Here is a 5,956-nt window from a genome sequence, read left to right as displayed (position 1 = left end):
TATAAAATGTAATCAGTATCAACGTTAATCTTTTTCAACAGCTTAATTTTTTAAAAGCACTCGTTTATATTCATTATCTAATTTAATTTTTACAATAAACTTGTGGTTATGTTGGCAGTGGTGTTGGAGGTGGTGATAGTCATCATATAGTCTTACAAGGGAAGGAGGAAAAGGCAGAGGAGCCTCTGAAAATACTAGAAATCTCATATACATCAAATCTAAAACATCTCCCTCAGGTACAAACTTCAAGTTAGAATTATAGCTAACAGTGAGAGCCCACTAAATGCTGAGCAATGTAACAAGTAGTTTACATATTTAATTTAACTTTTACATAAACCTTAGAGCCCAGATACAAGTGGTTTCATTTTATAGATTAGGACTAAATTTCCAAAAGGTGAGAACAGACCCATGGTCAAAAATCAGAAAGGGGGTCAGGATTTGAATCCAGATGCATTTTATTCCAATGTCCATGTTCTTTCTGCTGCAACACACTATAGTGCCTAAATTCTCTTTTCTCCTGCTGGTAAGAGAAAACTATGAAGGAACTGTGAGCTTTCTCAAGACTTCCCTGCAATAGAGAACATGTGAGCCATACTGTCCCTGATTTGCTTGGTCTTTGCTCCATAGATGATGGGATTAAGCATGGGAGAAATTAACACATACAGATTTGCCAGAAGGATGTGGATATGGTGGGGGATATTCTTGCCAAAGCAATGAGTCAGAAAAGTAAATAAGGATGGGATATATATAAATAAGGAGAATGACTCCAATCTGGGAACCACAGGTATTGAGATTTGTGTCAGGCATCCTGGGAAGGAAGTCTAAACACAGTTTGGAGGATCAAAGTGTAGGAAATACTAATGAGTGCAACATCTACCAAAACTGATGCCATTGGCACTAAGCCGTACAAGATATTGACAGTGATGTCAGCACAGGCCAATCAGGCCACACCAATGTGTTCACAGTATGAGTGGGGAATGATATTGGTCTGAGAGCATGGAAGCCTCTTCAGCAGGAATATGATAGGAAAAATTGTCCCAATGCTCCATCCCCAGATTGCCAGGGTCATTTTTCCAATTGCCATAGGAATTAAGATGGCCGTATATCTCAAAGGAGTACAAATAGCGACATAAAGTTCAAATGCATGGGTAGCAGGATTCCTAATTCAACCACAAAGGCAACATGGGTGAAAAACATCTGAGTGATGCAGGCATCAAAGGCAATCTCTCCAGCATGGAACCAGAAGATAGCCAGGGTTTTGGTTACAGTGGTGGTGGACAGCAAGATGTCAGTGCCAGCCAGCATGGATACGAAGACATACATGGGTTCATGGAGGGTGCGCTCATTGAAGACAACAAAGATGAGGGCTCCATTTCCCAAGACTGCAATGATGTACATGAGCAGAAGGGGATGGAAAGCCAGGTGTGGTAATTCTCCAGTCCTGGAATGCCAAGTAGAATGAACACAGTGGGGTGGGGTATAATGAGGTTAGCACCAAACATGCCTGCTTCTAAAATCTCTCTATGAAGACTACAGAAAGTGAGAGTCAGTGGGCAGAAACAGCTATAGGTTTCACTAAAAGTCGAATATTAGATAATGGAATCAATCACTAATGCCATGACTTAGAGTATATAATGTTATGCTTTCACTTCCTACATTATCATGACAAACATAAATATAAACAAAAGTTCCTGATCATACCTCAGCAATGTCTAGAATCCATTCATGCCTCCCCATTCTCACTTACATGGTCCTACTCAGGCTTTGGTCATCCTTCACCCTTTCTACTACAATAGCATACTAACTAATATGGTCTCCCGACCTCCCAGCTTCCCATCCTCAACCCCTCCATGTCCATCAGCTATTTTGCAACCTGGATGGTGTGCCCAAAACACAAATATAATTGTGTTTTCTCATACAACTTTTGTATGATTTATTGAATATAAGATAAAGCCCACCTGCTCAAGCCTGCAAAGACTTCGCAATCCCACTGTTACTCTCTTCTCTAGTTTTGATCAACTTTAGGAACTCTGACAAAGCTAAATTAAACTATAATCCATTCTCCACACAATTTTTAAACCTTCATGACTTTTCTCAAGCTTTTCTCTTAATCTGGAACATACTTTCATACCTTTGGTGTTAGTTAAACCTACTGATCTTCCAACTCACAGCTTAAATATTTATCATCTGGGAACTCTTCCCCAGATTCAAATTCTGGACTTCCAATTTTCTGATTATTAACAGAAGGCAAGTTTTTCACATCTCAGAAATTAAGCCCAATCTGTGAAAACTACTGCTACTCATCTTGCAAGGTATACATTTAATATTTTCTTAAACTGCCTAGTATAGTGCCTTGTATAAAAACACTAAATAAATGCTGGTTATTGCTCTTCAGTGGATCAATACAACTTAATAGAGAACACAAAAACTAATATAAGTATATTTGGAATTTAAAGTGTGATAAAGCGGCATTTCAATTTAGTGGGGAAAAGAAGGCCTATTCAATTAATGACATTAAGATATTGGACAATGTTGTTTTTGCAAAAGAATAAAATTAGCTCCCTCCTCATTTAGTAAAGAAATAGAAATTCCAGATAAATTAAAGGTGCATATTTTAAAAAATAAAACTACAAAAATATTAAAAATGTAAATAAAGGTCTTAAGAGAAAACAGGAAAATTTGGGGGGGATTGGAAAGATCTTCCTGAGTAATATAAGAAAACCATATTTCATAGTCAGTAATAATTGAATTATGTAATTATGTAAAAATGTAGATAAGAATAAATGAAAATTCTAGGAGAAAAACATTACAAAACATGTAATGGGCAAAATGTTATTATCCTTAAATACTAAAAGTTGGTATGAATAAATGGTCAATATTCGTATGAATAGATGCTCAAAATTTAAAGAAATGAAAACCAGTGACATATGGAAATATTATAGTTTTCTTATCATATTGAAAAAACATAGGAAAAACAATTAGTTCTCAGAGTTAAAGACACAACATGAGAACATATAAATAAATCTATAGGGGTAGTCATTGCTATATTGTTGCAATAATAAAAGAAATTATTACAATTTCCATATCTATCAATAGGACAATAAATAAATTATGGTACATATATTAAAATGAAATGTTTTGTTTCCATGTTTTTAAAAAGGAGTCTTAACCATGGCAATATAATTATGTGAAAAAGCAAACTGAAGATTAAAATGCATAATGTAGTTTTTTTTTCTTTTTTTCTTTTTATCAGGACAGTTTACATTATAAGTAACAGAAAATCCAATCCCATTTTGGCTTTCACACAAAGGGAAATGTCTTTGCTCCAGAAACTGAAAATTATGTTTCTAGTATCAGGTTTATCTAAAGATTCAAGACCTCATTAGGGGTTCCATTTCTTTGTGACTCTCAGGCCTGCCCTCCAGTTGTTGACTCTCCTATGGCCAGAACTAAAGTGAAAAGAGTAAGGCTCTTACTTCAGGTGCAAAATTTAAGTGGGTATCAAAAAACTCAGTAAACAGGGACCCGCCCGGTGGCTCAGGTAGTTGGAGCTCCATGCTCCTGACTCCGAAAGCTGCCAGTTCAATTCCCACATGGGTGGACTCTCAACCACAAGGTTGCCAGTTCAACTCCTCGAGTCCCGCAAGGGATGGTGGGCAGTGCCCCTTGTAACTAGAAAATGGCAACTGGACCTGGAGCTGAGCTGCGCCCTCCACAACTAAGGCTGAAAGGACAACAATTTGAAGTTGAACGGCACCCTCCACAACTAAGATTGAAAGGAAAACTTGACTTGGGGAAAAAAAAAAAAAAACGCCTGGAAGTACACATTGTTCCCCAATAAAGTCCTGTTCCCCTTCCCCAATAAAAAAAATCTTTAAAAAAATCTCAGTAAACAAGATAAATAATATTTTAATAAAATTTTTAAAATCAAAATTAATACAAAATATCTATAATGAAAAAATATCAAAATGTTAAGTAAAGCTAGGATTGACAGTACTTCACTGAGCCATATGGTAGCCTGAGGCAAAAGGAAAAATGGAAGCCTATATATACATGTTTTTATGTGTTTTTAATCATTAAATTTTTCCATAATTTTATTTTGAAAATGTTATTTATGAGTTTCTTTCATTAAATCCAGTAAAATTACACTAAATTCTAATTTTCATATACGTAATATATTTAAACTTAAACTAATGTGAGTTTTAATATACCTATTTTTCAATGTTATTTTTTAAGCTACTTTAATGATCTCGGAAAAAAATTAACCTTAGTCCCAGTCCTGCATAGCAAAAATGTCTGCAGCAGTTCAAGATGTCAAGATATACACACTGCATAGTGGGAACTTATACTACATCTTCCAGAAAACTCAAGAATATCTCATCTGAATCACAGTCCATTGGGTTTATTCCAAGAAATAATCTAAAAATCCCAGGAACCAAACATTTATTCTCTTCCCAGAAACTTACCCCAACTCAAGAGAAAGAGCTTCCCCAGTATGTGAAAGAAGCTGCCAAATGCAGATTCTGGAATAAATTAGGATAGTATTTGTCCTTATCTGCAGGAACCCTTTGGGTGAGGAGAGAGCTTCTACCCCACTAGGTCTTTAGGGAGCATTCGTTTAATTAAACAGGAGCAGGCACTCATACAACCCATCTCCAGAGACCACTGGCTCAGGAACCAGAGAGAGTGGGTACTCTAACTACGTCCTGCCTGCAGCAGTCCATAGGTATTGCATCTGTTAATGACTCCATATATGTACTTCGCCAACATATGGGCACAGAGTGGATTTGGGTTGCTGCTAGTCAATATGTAGAATATTAATCCCCTGCTATTACCTGCTAGACCTCAATGTACATAGAAACCTGGAGATATAGAAGAAATAGTAGGTCAGAAGGAGTTAAGTGTGGGTGGTGTGTGTATGTGTGTGTGTATGTCCAAATGATTTTCAGTCATAAAATTAGATAATATTTAACAGTGAAGGGTCCAGAGATCAACCACCTCATCAACATTTCAAATTAATCAACCACAAGTATCTATATTGGACCCTATGCTAGATGCTGGAACTATAATAATGAACGAGACATATTTATTGCCCTCACAGAGCTCAAGTTCTGATGGTTTCAAAGAATAATTAATATTCAGTTGAAACTATAAATGTAATTGCTGTGGAGACCCGGAAACAAGCTGATCACCTCCTACTTAGGGGATTGGCGAAGGCTTAAAAGAGAAGTTGACATCAGTACTCTACATTTGCCAGCTGTGTGGCCTTGATTATTTATCCTCTATGAGACTTGGATGTCCCTGTGTATAAAACAGAGATAGCAAAGGTACAATCGATGAGGTTGTATGAGGATTAAATAAACTAATGGCAGGGCACTTAACGTGGTTCCTAACATAGAGTAATCTCTTCATAAACATTAGCCATTGTTGTAATTATCATTATCATTAATATTACTATGGTATATATTATGTGTTGCTATATGGTGGTGTGTTTGGAAATCGTGATGGAAAACTAAGTTAGGACCAGATTATTAATGCTCAGTTTAGAAATTACTCTGTAGTACTGTGATTTCTAAACTGTGGCTAATGGAACACCAGGTTATTTTAGAGATGTAAATTGATGTGCTATCAAAAAAGTTATATGGACATGGATACAAATACCTATAGTCAAATAAGTATGGGAAACATTGCAAACTCTAGTCTTCTCTTAGACAGTCATGTGTGTGACTCACAGAATGTCAGCATTTTTCTTACTTATTTGACCATGGAACTTTTTAATAAAACATTCATTACAATATCTGATTTTTTTTCTACACAATGTTTTGTGGAAAACACTTCTGTAAGTAATGAAGAATGCTCAAAAGTATTTAACAGAAAGTAGTATAATCCCCTCTGTCTTTTACAATGCTTAACATCAAATAAATTTATAGTTTAAGTTACAGTGTAAAAGATTGGA

General features: G+C 35.9%; 1 pseudogene; it reads right to left on the bottom strand.

Moving 5' to 3' along the window:
* Positions 1–557: 557 nt before the first annotated feature.
* LOC117031011 (olfactory receptor 52B2-like) lies at positions 558–1,502 on the bottom strand (annotated as a pseudogene).
* Positions 1,503–5,956: the final 4,454 nt, after the last annotated feature.

Source organism: Rhinolophus ferrumequinum, chromosome 11 (genome assembly GCF_004115265.2).
Source record: "Rhinolophus ferrumequinum isolate MPI-CBG mRhiFer1 chromosome 11, mRhiFer1_v1.p, whole genome shotgun sequence".
Lineage (NCBI taxonomy): Eukaryota > Metazoa > Chordata > Mammalia > Chiroptera > Rhinolophidae > Rhinolophus > Rhinolophus ferrumequinum.
This window is presented reverse-complemented; position numbering and strand designations above follow the sequence as displayed.